Here is a 22,127-nt window from a genome sequence, read left to right as displayed (position 1 = left end):
CCATATGCTGTTTTTTGTTTGTCCCTGTTCTGATAGCCTGTCCCTATTCATTCCTTTTTTGTTTTTGTCCCTGTTCTGTTAGACTATCCCTGTTCCTGTTCTTCATGTCCCTGTTTAAGGTGTCTCCTCAATCACCCTTCTTTGTTCCCTCTCAACTGTTTAGTTTCCTGATGGCCTCATCTTTAAGAGTCCGATGTTATCACCAACCATGGGACTTGTCGACCCCCATGGCCAGGCTCCCACATCTCCCCCTTCTTTATTAACATAAAAGAGCTCGATTAACACAAATTAAGAAAGCAGGTTTAACACAAATTAAGAAGGCGCGATTAACAGAAATTAAGAAAGCTAGAGAAACACAAATTAAGAAAGCACTATTAACACAAATTAAAATACAGAGAAAAAATGCCAGGCATACTAATTCCATCTTTAACAAACTTTGTAACCACAACCCTGGGAGAGGCAGGCACTGAGTGCTGCCCAGCCGGGGGGCTCTGGCTGCCCCTCCAACTCCTGGAGTCCTTGTTTGTGGGTCCTGCCTATGCCAGCGAGACCCTCCCATACGCTGTTTTTTGTTTGTCCCTGTTCTGATAGCCTGTCCCTATTCATTACTTTTTTATTTTCGTCCCTGTTCTGTTAGACTATCCCTGTTCCTGTTCTTCATGTCCCTGTTTAAGGTGTCTCCTGAATCACCCTTCTTTGTTCCCTCTCAAGGCTTTATTTTCCTGATGGTCTCTACTTTATTAGTCAGATCTTATCACCAACCATGGGGCTTGTCTAACCCCATGGCCAGGCTCCCACATCTCCCCCTCCTTTATTAACATAAAAGAGCTCGATTAACACAAATTAAGAAAGCAGGTTTAACACAAATTAAGAAGGCGCGATTAACAGAAATTAAGAAAGCAAGAGAAACACAAATTAAGAAAGCACTATTAACACAAACTAAAATACAGAGAAAAACTGCCAGGCATACTAAGTCTATCTTTAACAAACTTTATAACCCCATCCCTGGGAGAGGCAGGCACTGAGTGCTGCCCAGCCGGGGGGCTCTGGCTGCCCCTCCAACTCCTGGAGTCCTTGTTTGGGGGTCCTGCGTAAACCATCGTGGCCCTCCCATATGCTCTTTTTGGTCATCCCTGTTCTGTTAGCCTGTACCTGATCATTCCTTTTCTGTTTTTGTCCCTGTTCCGTTTTCCTGTCCCTATTCATTCCTTTTTTGTTTTTGTCCCTGTGCTGTTTGCCTGTCCCTGTTCCTCTTCTTCATGTCCCTGTTTGTATTCTTCTCGTCCCTGTTCGTTTTCATGTCCCTGTTGGGGGGCGATTTGTGGCGTAAAGACCGCTCGGACACCGGGGTTCTTTCAGGATCTGTAACTGCTACCTCATTATTGATGACATAACTTGAACTCTCTCTTACTGAGGGCATAACTTCATCTCTCAGAGTGAGGGCACAACTTCATTCTATCCCTTATTCAGGAAAGGCTCCCTTCCTATAACTTCCACCTCACAGCAGTACCTTTCCACTAACTAGTCATTGGTCAACAACTTTGCCCGGCAACAGCAAACACCCAGCCACTTCCATGCATTAATGGCTGGAGAACCAGCCACCCCAGACAAGAAGGTGTCACCTGAATCACCCTTCTTTGTTCCCTCTCAAGGCTTTACTTTCCTCATGGCCTCATCTTTAAGAGTCGGATGTGATCACCAACCATGGGGCTTGTCGACCCCCATGGCCACACTCCCACATCTCCTCCTTCTTTATTAACATAAGAAAGCGCAATTAACACAAATTAAGAAGGCAGGATCAACACAAACTAAAACACAGAGAAAAACTGCCAGGCATACTAAGACTATCTTTAACAAACTTTGCAACCCCATCCCTGGGAGAGGCAGGCACTGAGTGCTGCCCAGCTGGGGGGCTCTGGCTGCCCCTCCACCTCCTGGAGTCCTTGTTTGTGGGTCCTGCCTATGCCAGTGGGACCCTCCCATATGCTGTTTTTTGTTTCTCCCTGTTCTGTTAGCCTGTCCCTGTTCCTGTTCTTCATGTCCCTGTTTAAGGTGTCTCCTGAATCACCCTTCTTTGTTCCCTCTCAAGGCTTTACTTTCCTCATGGCCTCATCTTTAAGAGTCGGATGTTATCACCAACCATGGGACTTGTCGACCCCCATGGCCAGGCTCCCACATCTCCCCCTTCTTTATTAACCTAAAAGAGCTCGATTAACACAAATTAAGAAAGCAGGTTTAACACAAATTAAGAAGGCGCGATTAACAGAAATTAAGAAAGCAAGAGTAACACAAATTAAGAAAGCACTATTAACACAAACTAAAACACAGAGAAAAACTGCCAGGCATACTAAGTCTATCTTTAACAATCTTTGTAACCCCATCCCTGGGAGAGGCAGGCACTGAGTGCTGCCCAGCTGGGGGGCTCTGGCTGCCCCTCCAACTCCTGGAGTCCTTGTTTGTGGGTCCTGCCTATGCCAGCGAGACCCTCCCATACGCTGTTTTTTGTTTGTCCCTGTTCTGATAGCCTGTCCCTATTAATTCCTTTTTTGTTTTTGTCCCTGTTCTGTTAGACTATCCCTGTTCCTGTTCTTCATGTCCCTGTTTAAGGTGTCTCCTGAATCACCCTTCTTTGTTCCCTCTCAAGGCTTTACTTTCCTCATGGTCTCATCTTTAAGAGTCGGATGTGATCACCAACCATGGGACTTGTCGACCCCCATGGCCAGGCTCCCACATCTCCCCCTTCTTTATTAACATAAGAAAGCGCAATTAACACAAATTAAGAAGGCAGGATCAACACAAACTAAAACACAGAGAAAAACTGCCAGGCATACTAAGTCTATCTTTAACAATCTTTGTAACCCCATCCCTGGGAGAGGCAGGCACTGAGTGCTGCCCAGCTGGGGGGCTCTGGCTGCCCCTCCAACTCCTGGAGTCCTTGTTTGTGGGTCCTGCCTATGCCAGCGAGACCCTCCCATACGCTGTTTTTTGTTTGTCCCTGTTCTGATAGCCTGTCCCTATTAATTCCTTTTTTGTTTTTGTCCCTGTTCTGTTAGACTATCCCTGTTCCTGTTCTTCATGTCCCTGTTTAAGGTGTCTCCTGAATCACCCTTCTTTGTTCCCTCTCAAGGCTTTACTTTCCTCATGGTCTCATCTTTAAGAGTCGGATGTGATCACCAACCACGGGGCTTGTCGACCCCCATGGCCACACTCCCACATCTTCCCCTTCTTTATTAACATAAGAAAGCGCAATTAACACAAATTAAGAAGGCAGGATCAACACAAACTAAAACACAGAGAAAAACTGGGAGGCATACTAAGTCTATCTTTAACAATCTTTGTAAAACCATCCCTGGGAGAGGCAGGCACTGAGTGCTGCCCAGCCGGGGGGCTCTGGCTGCCCGTCCAACTCCTGGAGTCCTTGTTTGGGGGTCCTGCCTATGCCAGCGAGACCCTCCCATACGCTGTTTTTTGTTTGTCCCTGTTCTGATAGCCTGTCCCTATTCATTCCTTTTTTGTTTTTGTCCCTGTTCTGTTAGACTATCCCTGTTCCTGTTCTTCATGTCCCTGTTTAAGGTGTCTCCTGAATCACCCTTCTTTGTTCCCTCTCAACTCTTTACTTTCCTGATGGCCTCATCTTTAAGAGTTGGATGTTATCACCAACCATGGGACTTGTGGACCCCCATGGCCATGCTCCCACATCTCCCCCTTCTTTATTAACATAAAAGAGCTCGATTAACACAAATTAAGAAAGCAGGTTTAACACAAATTAAGAAGGCGTGATTATCAGAAATTAAGAAAGCAAGAGTAACACAAATTAAGAAAGCACTATTAACACAAACTAAAACACAGAGAAAAACTGCCAGGCATACTAATTCCATCTTTTACAAACTTTGTAACCCCATCCCTGGGAGAGGCAGGCACTGAGTGCTGCCCAGCTGGGGGGCTCTGGCTGCCCCTCCAACTCCTGGAGTCCTTGTTTGTAGGTCCTGCCTATGCCAGCGAGACCCTCCCATATGCTGTTTTTTGTTTGTCCCTGTTCTGATAGCCTGTCCCTATTCATTCCTTTTTTGTATTTGTCCCTGTTCTGTTAGACTATCCCTGTTCCTGTTCTTCATGTCCCTGCTTAAGGTGTCTCCTGAATCACCCTTCTTTGTTCCCTCTCAAGGCTTTACTTTCCTCATGGTCTCATCTTTAAGAGTCCGATGTTATCACCAACCATGGGGCTTGTCGACCCCCATGGCCACACTCCCACATCTTCCCCTTCTTTATTAACATAAGAAAGCGCGATTAACACAAATTAAGAAGGCAGGATCAACACAAACTAAAACACAGAGAAAAACTGCCAGGCAGACTAATTCCATCTTTAACAAACTTTATAACCCCATCCCTGGGAGAGGCAGGCACTGAGTGCTGCCCAGCCGGGGGGCTCTGGCTGCCCCTTCAACTCCTGGAGTCCTTGTTTGGGGGTCCTGCGTAAACCATCGTGACCCTCCCATATGCTCTTTTTGGTCATCCCTGTTCTGTTAGCCTGGACCTGATCATTCCTTTTCTGTTTTTGTCCCTGTTCCGTTTGCCTGTCCCTATTCATTCCTTTTTTGTTTTTGTCCCTGTTCTGTTTGCCTGTCCCTGTTCCTCTTCTTCATGTCCCTGTTTGTTTTCCTCTCGTCCCTGTTCGTTTTCATGTCCCTGTTGGGGGGCGATTTGTGGCGTAAAGACCGCACGGACACCGGGGTTCTTTCAGGATCTGTAACTGCTACCTCTTTATTGATGACATAACTTGAACTCTCTCTTACTGAGGGCATAACTTCATCTCTCAGAGTGAGGGCACAACTTCATTCTATCCCTTATTCAGGAAAGGCTCCCTTCCTATAACTTCCGCCTCACAGCAGTACCTTTCCACTAACTAGTCATTGGTCAACAACTTTGCCCGGCAACAGCAAACACCCAGCCACTTCCATGCTTTAATGGCTGGAGAACTAGCCACCCCAGACAAGAAGGTGTCTCCTGAATCACCCTTCTTTGTTCCCTCTCAACTCTTTAGTTTCCTGATGGCCTCATCTTTAAGAGTCGGATGTTATCACCAACCATGGGACTTGTCGACCCCCATGGCCATGCTCCCACATCTCCCCCTTCTTTATTAACATAAAAGAGCTCGATTAACACAAATTAAGAAAGCAGGTTTAACACAAATTAAGAAGGCGCGATTATCAGAAATTAAGAAAGCAAGAGTAACACAAATTAAGAAAGCACTATTAACACAAACTAAAACACAGAGAAAAACTGCCAGGCATACTAATTCCATCTTTTACAAACTTTGTAACCCCATCCCTGGGAGAGGGAGGCACTGAGTGCTGCCCAGCTGGGGGGCTCTGGCTGCCCCTCCAACTCCTGGAGTCCTTGTTTGTAGGTCCTGCCTATGCCAGCGAGACCCTCCCATACGCTGTTTTTTGTTTGTCCCTGTTCTGATAGCCTGTCCCTATTCATTCCTTTTTTGTATTTGTCCCTGTTCTGTTAGACTATCCCTGTTCCTGTTCTTCATGTCCCTGCTTAAGGTGTCTCCTGAATCACCCTTCTTTGTTCCCTCTCAAGGCTTTACTTTCCTCATGGTCTCATCTTTAAGAGTCCGATGTTATCACCAACCATGGGGCTTGTCGACCCCCATGGCCACACTCCCACATCTTCCCCTTCTTTATTAACATAAGAAAGCGCAATTAACACAAATTAAGAAGGCAGGATCAACACAAACTAAAACACAGAGAAAAACTGCCAGGCATACTAAGTCTATGTTAAACAACCTTTGTAAAACCATCCCTGGGAGAGGCAGGCACTGAGTGCTGCCCAGCCGGGGGGCTCTGGCTGCCCCTCCAACTCCTGGAGTCCTTGTTTGTGGGTCCTGCCTATGCCAGTGGGACCCTCCCATATGCTGTTTTTTGTTTCTCCCTGCTCTGTTAGCCTGTCCCTGTTCCTGTTCTTCATGTCCCTGTTTAAGGTGTCTCCTGAATCACCCTTCTTTGTTCCCTCTCAACTCTTTACTTTCCTGATGGCCTCATCTTTAAGAGTCGGATGTTATCACCAACCATGGGACTTGTGGACCCCCATGGCCATGCTCCCACATCTCCCCCTTCTTTATTAACATAAAAGAGCTCGATTAACACAAATTAAGAAAGCAGGTTTAACACAAATTAAGAAGGCGTGATTATCAGAAATTAAGAAAGCAAGAGTAACACAAATTAAGAAAGCACTATTAACACAAACTAAAACACAGAGAAAAACTGCCAGGCATACTAATTCCATCTTTTACAAACTTTGTAACCCCATCCCTGGGAGAGGCAGGCACTGAGTGCTGCCCAGCTGGGGGGCTCTGGCTGCCCCTCCAACTCCTGGAGTCCTTGTTTGTAGGTCCTGCCTATGCCAGCGAGACCCTCCCATATGCTGTTTTTTGTTTGTCCCTGTTCTGATAGCCTGTCCCTATTCATTCCTTTTTTGTATTTGTCCCTGTTCTGTTAGACTATCCCTGTTCCTGTTCTTCATGTCCCTGCTTAAGGTGTCTCCTGAATCACCCTTCTTTGTTCCCTCTCAAGGCTTTACTTTCCTCATGGTCTCATCTTTAAGAGTCCGATGTTATCACCAACCATGGGGCTTGTCGACCCCCATGGCCACACTCCCACATCTTCCCCTTCTTTATTAACATAAGAAAGCGCAATTAACACAAATTAAGAAGGCAGGATCAACACAAACTAAAACACAGAGAAAAACTGCCAGGCAGACTAATTCCATCTTTAACAAACTTTATAACCCCATCCCTGGGAGAGGCAGGCACTGAGTGCTGCCCAGCCGGGGGGCTCTGGCTGCCCCTTCAACTCCTGGAGTCCTTGTTTGGGGGTCCTGCGTAAACCATCGTGACCCTCCCATATGCTCTTTTTGGTCATCCCTGTTCTGTTAGCCTGGACCTGATCATTCCTTTTCTGTTTTTGTCCCTGTTCCGTTTGCCTGTCCCTATTCATTCCTTTTTTTTTTTTGTCCCTGTTCTGTTTGCCTGTCCCTGTTCCTCTTCTTCATGTCCCTGTTTGTTTTCCTCTCGTCCCTGTTCGTTTTCATGTCCCTGTTGGGGGGCGATTTGTGGCGTAAAGACCGCACGGACACCGGGGTTCTTTCAGGATCTGTAACTGCTACCTCTTTATTGATGACATAACTTGAACTCTCTCTTACTGAGGGCATAACTTCATCTCTCAGAGTGAGGGCACAACTTCATTCTATCCCTTATTCAGGAAAGGCTCCCTTCCTATAACTTCCGCCTCACAGCAGTACCTTTCCACTAACTAGTCATTGGTCAACAACTTTGCCCGGCAACAGCAAACACCCAGCCACTTCCATGCATTAATGGCTGGAGAACTAGCCACCCCAGACAAGAAGGTGTCTCCTGAATCACCCTTCTTTGTTCCCTCTCAACTCTTTAGTTTCCTGATGGCCTCATCTTTAAGAGTCGGATGTTATCACCAACCATGGGACTTGTCGACCCCCATGGCCATGCTCCCACATCTCCCCCTTCTTTATTAACATAAAAGAGCTCGATTAACACAAATTAAGAAAGCAGGTTTAACACAAATTAAGAAGGCGCGATTATCAGAAATTAAGAAAGCAAGAGTAACACAAATTAAGAAAGCACTATTAACACAAACTAAAACACAGAGAAAAACTGCCAGGCATACTAATTCCATCTTTTACAAACTTTGTAACCCCATCCCTGGGAGAGGGAGGCACTGAGTGCTGCCCAGCTGGGGGGCTCTGGCTGCCCCTCCAACTCCTGGAGTCCTTGTTTGTAGGTCCTGCCTATGCCAGCGAGACCCTCCCATACGCTGTTTTTTGTTTGTCCCTGTTCTGATAGCCTGTCCCTATTCATTCCTTTTTTGTATTTGTCCCTGTTCTGTTAGACTATCCCTGTTCCTGTTCTTCATGTCCCTGCTTAAGGTGTCTCCTGAATCACCCTTCTTTGTTCCCTCTCAAGGCTTTACTTTCCTCATGGTCTCATCTTTAAGAGTCCGATGTTATCACCAACCATGGGGCTTGTCGACCCCCATGGCCACACTCCCACATCTTCCCCTTCTTTATTAACATAAGAAAGCGCAATTAACACAAATTAAGAAGGCAGGATCAACACAAACTAAAACACAGAGAAAAACTGCCAGGCATACTAAGTCTATGTTAAACAACCTTTGTAAAACCATCCCTGGGAGAGGCAGGCACTGAGTGCTGCCCAGCCGGGGGGCTCTGGCTGCCCCTCCAACTCCTGGAGTCCTTGTTTGTGGGTCCTGCCTATGCCAGTGGGACCCTCCCATATGCTGTTTTTTGTTTCTCCCTGCTCTGTTAGCCTGTCCCTGTTCCTGTTCTTCATGTCCCTGTTTAAGGTGTCTCCTGAATCACCCTTCTTTGTTCCCTCTCAACTCTTTACTTTCCTGATGGCCTCATCTTTAAGAGTCGGATGTTATCACCAACCATGGGACTTGTGGACCCCCATGGCCATGCTCCCACATCTCCCCCTTCTTTATTAACATAAAAGAGCTCGATTAACACAAATTAAGAAAGCAGGTTTAACACAAATTAAGAAGGCGTGATTATCAGAAATTAAGAAAGCAAGAGTAACACAAATTAAGAAAGCACTATTAACACAAACTAAAACACAGAGAAAAACTGCCAGGCATACTAATTCCATCTTTTACAAACTTTGTAACCCCATCCCTGGGAGAGGCAGGCACTGAGTGCTGCCCAGCTGGGGGGCTCTGGCTGCCCCTCCAACTCCTGGAGTCCTTGTTTGTAGGTCCTGCCTATGCCAGCGAGACCCTCCCATATGCTGTTTTTTGTTTGTCCCTGTTCTGATAGCCTGTCCCTATTCATTCCTTTTTTGTATTTGTCCCTGTTCTGTTAGACTATCCCTGTTCCTGTTCTTCATGTCCCTGCTTAAGGTGTCTCCTGAATCACCCTTCTTTGTTCCCTCTCAAGGCTTTACTTTCCTCATGGTCTCATCTTTAAGAGTCCGATGTTATCACCAACCATGGGGCTTGTCGACCCCCATGGCTACACTCCCACATCTTCCCCTTCTTTATTAACATAAGAAAGCACGATTAACACAAATTAAGAAGGCAGGATCAACACAAACTAAAACACAGAGAAAAACTGCCAGGCATACTAAGTCTATGTTTAACAAACTTTGCAACCCCATCCCTGGGAGAGGCAGGCACTGAGTGCTGCCCAGCCGGGGGGCTCTGGCTGCCCCTCCAACTCCTGGAGTCCTTGTTTGGGGGTCCTGCGTAAGCCAGCGTGACCCTCCCATAAGCTCTTTTTGTTCGTCCCTGTTCTGTTAGCCTGTACCTATTCATTCCTTTTCTGTTTTTGTCCCTGTTCCGTTTGCCTGTCCCTATTCATTCCTTTATTGTTTCTGTCCCTGTGCTGTTAGCCTGTCCCTGTTCCTGTTCTTCATGTCCCTGTTTGTTTTCTTCTTGTCCCTGTTCGTTTTCATGTCCCTGTTGGGGGGCGATTTGTGGCGTAAAGACCGCACGGACAACGGGGTTCTTTCAGGATCTGTAACTGCTACCTCTTTATTGATGACATAACTTGAACTCTCTCTTACTGAAGGCATAACTTCATCTCTCCGAGTGAGGGCACAACTTCATTCTATCCCTTATTCAGGAAAGGCTCCCTTCCTTTAATTTCCGCCTCACAGCAGTAACTCTCCACTATCTAGTCATTGGTCAACAACTTTGCCCGGCAACAGCAAACACCCAGCAAGTTCCATGCTTTAATGGCTGGAGAACAAGCCACCCCAGACAACAAGGTGTCACCTGAATCACCCTTCTTTGTTCCCTCTCAACTCTTTAAATTCCTGATGGTCTCATCTTTAAGAGTCCGATGTTATCACCAACCATGGGGCTTGTCGACCCCCATGGCCACACTCCCACATCTTCCCCTTCTTTATTAACTTAAGAAAGCACGATTAACACAAATTAAGAAGGCAGGATCAACACAAACTAAAACACAGAGAAAAGCTGCCAGGCATACTAAGTCTATCTTTAACAATCTTTGTAAAACCAGCCGTGTGAGAGGCAGGCACTGAGTGCTGCCCAGCCAGGGGGCTCTGGCTGCCCCTCCAACTCCTGGAGTCCTTGTTTGTGGGTCCTGCCTATGCCAGCGAGACCCTCCCATACGCTGTTTTTTGTTTGTCCCTGTTCTGATAGCCTGTCCCTATTCATTCCTTTTTTGTTTTTGTCCCTGTTCTGTTAGACTATCCCTGTTCCTGTTCTTCATGTCCCTGTTTAAGGTGTCTCCTGAATCACCCTTCTTTGTTCCCTCTCAAGGCTTTACTTTCCTGATGGTCTCTACTTCAACAGTTGGATGTGATCACCAACCATGGGGCTTGTCGACCCCCATGGCCACACTCCCACATCTCCCCCTTCTTTATTAACATAAGAAAGCGCGATTAACACAAATTAAAAAGGCAGGATCAACACAAACTAAAACACAGAGAAAAGCTGCCAGGCATACTAAGTCTATCTTTAACAATCTTTGTAAAACCATCCCTGGGAGAGGCAGGCACTGAGTGCTGCCCAGCCGGGGGGCTCTGGCTGCCCCTCCAACTCCTGGAGTCCTTGTTTGTGTGTCCAGCATACACCAGTGGGACCCTCCCATATGCTGTTTTTTGTTTCTCCCTGCTCTGTTAGCCTGTCCCTATTCATTCCTTTTTTGTTTTTGTCCCTGTTCTGTTAGACTATCCCTGTTCCTGTTCTTCACGTCCCTGTTTAAGGTGTCTCCTGAATCACCCTTCTTTGTTCCCTCTCAACTCTTTACTTTCCTGATGGCCTCATCTTTAAGAGTCGGATGTTATCACCAACCATGGGACTTGTCGACCACCATGGCCATGCTCCCACAACTCCCCCTTCTTTATTAACATAAAAGAGCTCGATTAACACGAATTAAGAAAGCAGGTTTAACCCAAATTAAGAAGGCGCGATTAACAGAAATTAAGAAAGCTAGAGAAACACAAATTAAGAAAGCACTATTAACACAAATTAAAACACAGAGAAAAACTGCGAGGCATACTAATTCCATCTTTAACAAACTTTGTAACCACAACCCTGGGAGAGGCAGGCACTGAGTGCTGCCCAGCCGGGGGGCTCTGGCTGCCCCTCCAACTCCTGGAGTCCTTGTTTGGGGGTCCTGCCTATGCCAGCGAGACCCTCCCATACGCTGTTTTTTGTTTGTCCCTGTTCTGATAGCCTGTCCCTATTCATTCCTTTTTTGTTTTCCTCCCTGTTCTGTTAGACTATCCCTGTTCCTGTTCTTCATGTCCCTGGTTAAGGTGTCTCCTGAATCACCCTTCTTTGTTCCCTCTCAAGGCTTTACTTTACTGATGGTCTCATCTTTAAGAGTCCGATGTTATCACCAACCATGGGGCTTGTCGACCCCCATGGCCACACTCCCACATCTTCCCCTTCTTTATTAACTTAAGAAAGCGCGATTAACACAAATTAAGAAGGCAGGATCAACACAAACTAAAACACAGAGAAAAACTGCCAGGCATACTAAGTCTATGTTAAACAACCTTTGTAAAACCATCCCTGGGAGAGGCAGGCACTGAGTGCTGCCCAGCCGGGGGGCTCTGGCTGCCCCTCCAACTCCTGGAGTCCTTGTTTGTGGGTCCAGCATATGCCAGTGGGACCCTCCCATATGCTGTTTTTTGTTTCTCCCTGCTCTGTTAGCCTGTCCCTGTTCCTGTTCTTCATGTCCCTGTTTAAGGTGTCTCCTGAATCACCCTTCTTTGTTCCCTCTCAACTCTTTACTTTCCTGATGGCCTCATCTTTAAGAGTTGGATGTTATCACCAACCATGGGACTTGTGGACCCCCATGGCCATGCTCCCACATCTCCCCCTTCTTTATTAACATAAAAGAGCTCGATTAACACAAATTAAGAAAGCAGGTTTAACACAAATTAAGAAGGCGTGATTATCAGAAATTAAGAAAGCAAGAGTAACACAAATTAAGAAAGCACTATTAACACAAACTAAAACACAGAGAAAAACTGCCAGGCATACTAATTCCATCTTTTACAAACTTTGTAACCCCATCCCTGGGAGAGGCAGGCACTGAGTGCTGCCCAGCTGGGGGGCTCTGGCTGCCCCTCCAACTCCTGGAGTCCTTGTTTGTAGGTCCTGCCTATGCCAGCGAGACCCTCCCATATGCTGTTTTTTGTTTGTCCCTGTTCTGATAGCCTGTCCCTATTCATTCCTTTTTTGTATTTGTCCCTGTTCTGTTAGACTATCCCTGTTCCTGTTCTTCATGTCCCTGCTTAAGGTGTCTCCTGAATCACCCTTCTTTGTTCCCTCTCAAGGCTTTACTTTCCTCATGGTCTCATCTTTAAGAGTCCGATGTTATCACCAACCATGGGGCTTGTCGACCCCCATGGCCACACTCCCACATCTTCCCCTTCTTTATTAACATAAGAAAGCGCGATTAACACAAATTAAGAAGGCAGGATCAACACAAACTAAAACACAGAGAAAAACTGCCAGGCAGACTAATTCCATCTTTAACAAACTTTATAACCCCATCCCTGGGAGAGGCAGGCACTGAGTGCTGCCCAGCCGGGGGGCTCTGGCTGCCCCTTCAACTCCTGGAGTCCTTGTTTGGGGGTCCTGCGTAAACCATCGTGACCCTCCCATATGCTCTTTTTGGTCATCCCTGTTCTGTTAGCCTGGACCTGATCATTCCTTTTCTGTTTTTGTCCCTGTTCCGTTTGCCTGTCCCTATTCATTCCTTTTTTGTTTTTGTCCCTGTTCTGTTTGCCTGTCCCTGTTCCTCTTCTTCATGTCCCTGTTTGTTTTCCTCTCGTCCCTGTTCGTTTTCATGTCCCTGTTGGGGGGCGATTTGTGGCGTAAAGACCGCACGGACACCGGGGTTCTTTCAGGATCTGTAACTGCTACCTCTTTATTGATGACATAACTTGAACTCTCTCTTACTGAGGGCATAACTTCATCTCTCAGAGTGAGGGCACAACTTCATTCTATCCCTTATTCAGGAAAGGCTCCCTTCCTATAACTTCCGCCTCACAGCAGTACCTTTCCACTAACTAGTCATTGGTCAACAACTTTGCCCGGCAACAGCAAACACCCAGCCACTTCCATGCATTAATGGCTGGAGAACTAGCCACCCCAGACAAGAAGGTGTCTCCTGAATCACCCTTCTTTGTTCCCTCTCAACTCTTTAGTTTCCTGATGGCCTCATCTTTAAGAGTCGGATGTTATCACCAACCATGGGACTTGTCGACCCCCATGGCCATGCTCCCACATCTCCCCCTTCTTTATTAACATAAAAGAGCTCGATTAACACAAATTAAGAAAGCAGGTTTAACACAAATTAAGAAGGCGCGATTATCAGAAATTAAGAAAGCAAGAGTAACACAAATTAAGAAAGCACTATTAACACAAACTAAAACACAGAGAAAAACTGCCAGGCATACTAATTCCATCTTTTACAAACTTTGTAACCCCATCCCTGGGAGAGGGAGGCACTGAGTGCTGCCCAGCTGGGGGGCTCTGGCTGCCCCTCCAACTCCTGGAGTCCTTGTTTGTAGGTCCTGCCTATGCCAGCGAGACCCTCCCATACGCTGTTTTTTGTTTGTCCCTGTTCTGATAGCCTGTCCCTATTCATTCCTTTTTTGTATTTGTCCCTGTTCTGTTAGACTATCCCTGTTCCTGTTCTTCATGTCCCTGCTTAAGGTGTCTCCTGAATCACCCTTCTTTGTTCCCTCTCAAGGCTTTACTTTCCTCATGGTCTCATCTTTAAGAGTCCGATGTTATCACCAACCATGGGGCTTGTCGACCCCCATGGCCACACTCCCACATCTTCCCCTTCTTTATTAACATAAGAAAGCGCAATTAACACAAATTAAGAAGGCAGGATCAACACAAACTAAAACACAGAGAAAAACTGCCAGGCATACTAAGTCTATGTTAAACAACCTTTGTAAAACCATCCCTGGGAGAGGCAGGCACTGAGTGCTGCCCAGCCGGGGGGCTCTGGCTGCCCCTCCAACTCCTGGAGTCCTTGTTTGTGGGTCCTGCCTATGCCAGTGGGACCCTCCCATATGCTGTTTTTTGTTTCTCCCTGCTCTGTTAGCCTGTCCCTGTTCCTGTTCTTCATGTCCCTGTTTAAGGTGTCTCCTGAATCACCCTTCTTTGTTCCCTCTCAACTCTTTACTTTCCTGATGGCCTCATCTTTAAGAGTCGGATGTTATCACCAACCATGGGACTTGTGGACCCCCATGGCCATGCTCCCACATCTCCCCCTTCTTTATTAACATAAAAGAGCTCGATTAACACAAATTAAGAAAGCAGGTTTAACACAAATTAAGAAGGCGTGATTATCAGAAATTAAGAAAGCAAGAGTAACACAAATTAAGAAAGCACTATTAACACAAACTAAAACACAGAGAAAAACTGCCAGGCATACTAATTCCATCTTTTACAAACTTTGTAACCCCATCCCTGGGAGAGGCAGGCACTGAGTGCTGCCCAGCTGGGGGGCTCTGGCTGCCCCTCCAACTCCTGGAGTCCTTGTTTGTAGGTCCTGCCTATGCCAGCGAGACCCTCCCATATGCTGTTTTTTGTTTGTCCCTGTTCTGATAGCCTGTCCCTATTCATTCCTTTTTTGTATTTGTCCCTGTTCTGTTAGACTATCCCTGTTCCTGTTCTTCATGTCCCTGCTTAAGGTGTCTCCTGAATCACCCTTCTTTGTTCCCTCTCAAGGCTTTACTTTCCTCATGGTCTCATCTTTAAGAGTCCGATGTTATCACCAACCATGGGGCTTGTCGACCCCCATGGCCACACTCCCACATCTTCCCCTTCTTTATTAACATAAGAAAGCGCGATTAACACAAATTAAGAAGGCAGGATCAACACAAACTAAAACACAGAGAAAAACTGCCAGGCAGACTAATTCCATCTTTAACAAACTTTATAACCCCATCCCTGGGAGAGGCAGGCACTGAGTGCTGCCCAGCCGGGGGGCTCTGGCTGCCCCTTCAACTCCTGGAGTCCTTGTTTGGGGGTCCTGCGTAAACCATCGTGACCCTCCCATATGCTCTTTTTGGTCATCCCTGTTCTGTTAGCCTGGACCTGATCATTCCTTTTCTGTTTTTGTCCCTGTTCCGTTTGCCTGTCCCTATTCATTCCTTTTTTGTTTTTGTCCCTGTTCTGTTTGCCTGTCCCTGTTCCTCTTCTTCATGTCCCTGTTTGTTTTCCTCTCGTCCCTGTTCGTTTTCATGTCCCTGTTGGGGGGCGATTTGTGGCGTAAAGACCGCACGGACACCGGGGTTCTTTCAGGATCTGTAACTGCTACCTCTTTATTGATGACATAACTTGAACTCTCTCTTACTGAGGGCATAACTTCATCTCTCAGAGTGAGGGCACAACTTCATTCTATCCCTTATTCAGGAAAGGCTCCCTTCCTATAACTTCCGCCTCACAGCAGTACCTTTCCACTAACTAGTCATTGGTCAACAACTTTGCCCGGCAACAGCAAACACCCAGCCACTTCCATGCATTAATGGCTGGAGAACTAGCCACCCCAGACAAGAAGGTGTCTCCTGAATCACCCTTCTTTGTTCCCTCTCAACTCTTTAGTTTCCTGATGGCCTCATCTTTAAGAGTCGGATGTTATCACCAACCATGGGACTTGTCGACCCCCATGGCCATGCTCCCACATCTCCCCCTTCTTTATTAACATAAAAGAGCTCGATTAACACAAATTAAGAAAGCAGGTTTAACACAAATTAAGAAGGCGCGATTATCAGAAATTAAGAAAGCAAGAGTAACACAAATTAAGAAAGCACTATTAACACAAACTAAAACACAGAGAAAAACTGCCAGGCATACTAATTCCATCTTTTACAAACTTTGTAACCCCATCCCTGGGAGAGGGAGGCACTGAGTGCTGCCCAGCTGGGGGGCTCTGGCTGCCCCTCCAACTCCTGGAGTCCTTGTTTGTAGGTCCTGCCTATGCCAGCGAGACCCTCCCATACGCTGTTTTTTGTTTGTCCCTGTTCTGATAGCCTGTCCCTATTCATTCCTTTTTTGTATTTGTCCCTGTTCTGTTAGACTATCCCTGTTCCTGTTCTTCATGTCCCTGCTTAAGGTGTCTCCTGAATCACCCTTCTTTGTTCCCTCTCAAGGCTTTACTTTCCTCATGGTCTCATCTTTAAGAGTCCGATGTTATCACCAACCATGGGGCTTGTCGACCCCCATGGCCACACTCCCACATCTTCCCCTTCTTTATTAACATAAGAAAGCGCAATTAACACAAATTAAGAAGGCAGGATCAACACAAACTAAAACACAGAGAAAAACTGCCAGGCATACTAAGTCTATGTTAAACAACCTTTGTAAAACCATCCCTGGGAGAGGCAGGCACTGAGTGCTGCCCAGCCGGGGGGCTCTGGCTGCCCCTCCAACTCCTGGAGTCCTTGTTTGTGGGTCCTGCCTATGCCAGTGGGACCCTCCCATATGCTGTTTTTTGTTTCTCCCTGCTCTGTTAGCCTGTCCCTGTTCCTGTTCTTCATGTCCCTGTTTAAGGTGTCTCCTGAATCACCCTTCTTTGTTCCCTCTCAACTCTTTACTTTCCTGATGGCCTCATCTTTAAGAGTCGGATGTTATCACCAACCATGGGACTTGTGGACCCCCATGGCCATGCTCCCACATCTCCCCCTTCTTTATTAACATAAAAGAGCTCGATTAACACAAATTAAGAAAGCAGGTTTAACACAAATTAAGAAGGCGTGATTATCAGAAATTAAGAAAGCAAGAGTAACACAAATTAAGAAAGCACTATTAACACAAACTAAAACACAGAGAAAAACTGCCAGGCATACTAATTCCATCTTTTACAAACTTTGTAACCCCATCCCTGGGAGAGGCAGGCACTGAGTGCTGCCCAGCTGGGGGGCTCTGGCTGCCCCTCCAACTCCTGGAGTCCTTGTTTGTAGGTCCTGCCTATGCCAGCGAGACCCTCCCATATGCTGTTTTTTGTTTGTCCCTGTTCTGATAGCCTGTCCCTATTCATTCCTTTTTTGTATTTGTCCCTGTTCTGTTAGACTATCCCTGTTCCTGTTCTTCATGTCCCTGCTTAAGGTGTCTCCTGAATCACCCTTCTTTGTTCCCTCTCAAGGCTTTACTTTCCTCATGGTCTCATCTTTAAGAGTCCGATGTTATCACCAACCATGGGGCTTGTCGACCCCCATGGCTACACTCCCACATCTTCCCCTTCTTTATTAACATAAGAAAGCACGATTAACACAAATTAAGAAGGCAGGATCAACACAAACTAAAACACAGAGAAAAACTGCCAGGCATACTAAGTCTATGTTTAACAAACTTTGCAACCCCATCCCTGGGAGAGGCAGGCACTGAGTGCTGCCCAGCCGGGGGGCTCTGGCTGCCCCTCCAACTCCTGGAGTCCTTGTTTGGGGGTCCTGCGTAAGCCAGCGTGACCCTCCCATAAGCTCTTTTTGTTCGTCCCTGTTCTGTTAGCCTGTACCTATTCATTCCTTTTCTGTTTTTGTCCCTGTTCCGTTTGCCTGTCCCTATTCATTCCTTTATTGTTTCTGTCCCTGTGCTGTTAGCCTGTCCCTGTTCCTGTTCTTCATGTCCCTGTTTGTTTTCTTCTTGTCCCTGTTCGTTTTCATGTCCCTGTTGGGGGGCGATTTGTGGCGTAAAGACCGCACGGACAACGGGGTTCTTTCAGGATCTGTAACTGCTACCTCTTTATTGATGACATAACTTGAACTCTCTCTTACTGAAGGCATAACTTCATCTCTCCGAGTGAGGGCACAACTTCATTCTATCCCTTATTCAGGAAAGGCTCCCTTCCTTTAATTTCCGCCTCACAGCAGTAACTCTCCACTATCTAGTCATTGGTCAACAACTTTGCCCGGCAACAGCAAACACCCAGCAAGTTCCATGCTTTAATGGCTGGAGAACAAGCCACCCCAGACAACAAGGTGTCACCTGAATCACCCTTCTTTGTTCCCTCTCAACTCTTTAAATTCCTGATGGTCTCATCTTTAAGAGTCCGATGTTATCACCAACCATGGGGCTTGTCGACCCCCATGGCCACACTCCCACATCTTCCCCTTCTTTATTAACTTAAGAAAGCACGATTAACACAAATTAAGAAGGCAGGATCAACACAAACTAAAACACAGAGAAAAGCTGCCAGGCATACTAAGTCTATCTTTAACAATCTTTGTAAAACCAGCCGTGTGAGAGGCAGGCACTGAGTGCTGCCCAGCCAGGGGGCTCTGGCTGCCCCTCCAACTCCTGGAGTCCTTGTTTGTGGGTCCTGCCTATGCCAGCGAGACCCTCCCATACGCTGTTTTTTGTTTGTCCCTGTTCTGATAGCCTGTCCCTATTCATTCCTTTTTTGTTTTTGTCCCTGTTCTGTTAGACTATCCCTGTTCCTGTTCTTCATGTCCCTGTTTAAGGTGTCTCCTGAATCACCCTTCTTTGTTCCCTCTCAAGGCTTTACTTTCCTGATGGTCTCTACTTCAACAGTTGGATGTGATCACCAACCATGGGGCTTGTCGACCCCCATGGCCACACTCCCACATCTCCCCCTTCTTTATTAACATAAGAAAGCGCGATTAACACAAATTAAAAAGGCAGGATCAACACAAACTAAAACACAGAGAAAAGCTGCCAGGCATACTAAGTCTATCTTTAACAATCTTTGTAAAACCATCCCTGGGAGAGGCAGGCACTGAGTGCTGCCCAGCCGGGGGGCTCTGGCTGCCCCTCCAACTCCTGGAGTCCTTGTTTGTGTGTCCAGCATACACCAGTGGGACCCTCCCATATGCTGTTTTTTGTTTCTCCCTGCTCTGTTAGCCTGTCCCTATTCATTCCTTTTTTGTTTTTGTCCCTGTTCTGTTAGACTATCCCTGTTCCTGTTCTTCACGTCCCTGTTTAAGGTGTCTCCTGAATCACCCTTCTTTGTTCCCTCTCAACTCTTTACTTTCCTGATGGCCTCATCTTTAAGAGTCGGATGTTATCACCAACCATGGGACTTGTCGACCACCATGGCCATGCTCCCACAACTCCCCCTTCTTTATTAACATAAAAGAGCTCGATTAACACAAATTAAGAAAGCAGGTTTAACACCAATTAAGAAGGCGCGATTAACAGAAATTAAGAAAGCTAGAGAAACACAAATTAAGAAAGCACTATTAACACAAATTAAAATACAGAGAAAAACTGCGAGGCATACTAATTCCATCTTTAACAAACTTTGTAACCACAACCCTGGGAGAGGCAGGCACTGAGTGCTGCCCAGCCGGGGGGCTCTGGCTGCCCCTCCAACTCCTGGAGTCCTTGTTTGGGGGTCCTGCCTATGCCAGCGAGACCCTCCCATACGCTGTTTTTTGTTTGTCCCTGTTCTGATAGCATGTCCCTATTCATTCCTTTTTTGTTTTTGTCCCTGTTCTGTTAGACTATCCCTGTTCCTGTTCTTCATGTCCCTGCTTAAGGTGTCTCCTGAATCACCCTTCTTTGTTCCCTGTCAAGGCTTTACTTTCCTGATGGACTCATCTTTAAGAGTCGGATGTGATCACCAACCATGGGGCTTGTCGACCCCCATGGCCACACTCCCACATCTTCCCCTTCTTTAGTAACTTAAGGAAGCGCGATTAACACAAATTAAGAAGGCAGGATCAACACAGACTAAAACACAGAGAAAAACTGCCAGGCATACTAAGTCTATCTTCAACAAACTTTGCAACCCCATCCCTGGGAGAGGCAGGCACTGAGTGCTGCCCAGCTGGGGGGCTCTGGCTGCCCCTCCAACTCCTGGAGTCCTTGTTTGGGGGTCCTGCGTAAACCATCGTGACCCTCCCATATGCTCTTTTTGGTCATCCCTGTTCTGTTAGCCTGGACCTGATCATTTCTTTTCTGTTTTTGTCCCTGTTTCGTTTTCCTGTCCCTATTCATTCCTTTTTTGTTTTTGTCCCTGTTCTGTTAGACTATCCCTGTTCTTGCTCTTCATGTCCCTGCTTAAGGTGTCTCCTGAATCACCCTTCTTTGTTCCCTCTCAAGGCTTTACTTTCCTCATGGTCCCGTCTTTAAGAGTCGGTTATCACCAACCATGGGACTTGTCGACCCCCATGGCCATGCTCCCACATCTCCCCCTTCTTTATTAACCTAAAAGAGCTCGATTAACACAAATTAAGAAAGCAGGTTTAACACAAATTAAGAAGGCGCGATTAACAGAAATTAAGAAAGCAAGAGTAACACAAATTAAGAAAGCACTATTAACACAAACTAAAATACAGAGAAAAACTGCCAGGCATACTAATTCCATCTTTAACAAACTTTGTAACCCCATCCCTGGGAGAGGCAGGCACTGAGTGCTGCCCAGCTGGGGGGCTCTGGCTGCCCCTCCGACTCCTGGAGTCCTTGTTTGGGGGTCCAGCATATGCCAGTTGGACCCTCCCATATGCTGTTTTTTGTTTCTCCCTGCTCTGTTAGCCTGTCCCTGTTCCTGTTCTTCATGTCCCTGCTTAAGGTGTCTCCTGAATCACCCTTCTTTGTTCCCTCTCAAGGCTTTACTTTCCTGATGGTCTCATCTTTAAGAGTCCGATGTTATCACCAACCATGGGGCTTGTCGACCCCCATGGCCACACTCCCACATCTCCTCCTTCTTTATTAACATAAGAAAGCACAATTAACACAAATTAAGAAGGCAGGATCAACACAAACTAAAACACAGAGAAAAACTGCCAGGCATACTAAGACTATCTTTAACAAACTTTGCAACCCCATCCCTGGGAGAGGCAGGCACTGAGTGCTGCCCAGCCGGGGGGCTCTAGCTGCCTCTCCAACTCCTGGAGTCCTTGTTTGTGGGTCCTGCCTATGCCAGCGAGACCCTCCCATATGCTGTTTTTTGTTTGTCCCTGTTCTGATAGCCTGTCCCTATTCATTCCTTTTTTGTATTTGTCCCTGTTCTGTTAGACTATCCCTGTTCCTGTTCTTCATGTCCCTGTTTAAGGTGTCTCCTGAATCACCCTTCTTTGTTCCCTCTCAAGGCTTTACTTTCCTCATAGCCTCATCTTTAAGAGTCGGATGTGATCACCAACCATGGGGCTTGTCGACCCCCATGGCCACACTCCCACATCTCCTCCTTCTTTATTAACATAAGAAAGCGCAATTAACACAAATTAAGAAGGCAGGATCAACACAAACTAAAACACAGAGAAAAACTGCCAGGCATACTAATTCCATCTTTAACAATCTTTGTAAAACCATCCCTGGGAGAGGCAGGCACTGAGTGCTGCCCAGCCGGGGGGCTCTGGCTGCCCCTCCAACTCCTGGAGTCCTTGTTTGTGGGTCCTGCGTAAGCCAGCGTGACCCTCCCATAAGCTCTTTTTGTTCGTCCCTGTTCTGTTAGCCTGTACCTATTCATTCCTTTTTTTTTTTTTCCCTGTTCCCTTTGCCTGTCCCGATTCATTCCTTTTTTGTTTTTGTCCCTGTTCTGTTATCCTGCCCCTGTTCATGTTCTTCATGTCCCTGTTTGTTTTCTTCTCGTCCCTGTTCGTTTTCATGTCCCTGTTGGGGGGCGATTTGTGGCGTAAAGACCGCACGGACACCGGGGTTCTTTCAGGATCTGTAACTGCTACCTCTTTATTGATGACATAACTTGAACTCTCTCTTACTGAGGGCATAACTTCATCTCTCAGAGTGAGGGCACAACTTCATTCTATCCCTTATTCAGGAAAGGCTCCCTTCCTATAACTTTCACCTCACAGCAGTACCTTTCCACTAACTAGTCATTGGTCAACAACTTTGCCCGGCAACAGCAAACACCCAGCAACTTCCATGCATTAATGGCTGGAGAACTAGCCACCCCAGACAAGAAGGTGTCACCTGAATCACCCTTCTTTGTTCCCTCTCAACTCTTTAAATTCCTGATGGTCTCATCCTTAAGAGTCGGATATTATTACCAACCATGGGGCTTGTCGACCCCCATGGACACACTCCCACATCTTCCCCTTCTTTATTAACATAAGAAAGTGCGATTAACACAAATTAAGAAGG

The sequence above is a fragment of the Anser brachyrhynchus genome (genome assembly GCF_964034855.1).
Source record: "Anser brachyrhynchus genome assembly, chromosome: W".
NCBI lineage: Eukaryota > Metazoa > Chordata > Aves > Anseriformes > Anatidae > Anser > Anser brachyrhynchus.
Note: the sequence above shows the minus strand (reverse complement) of the source record.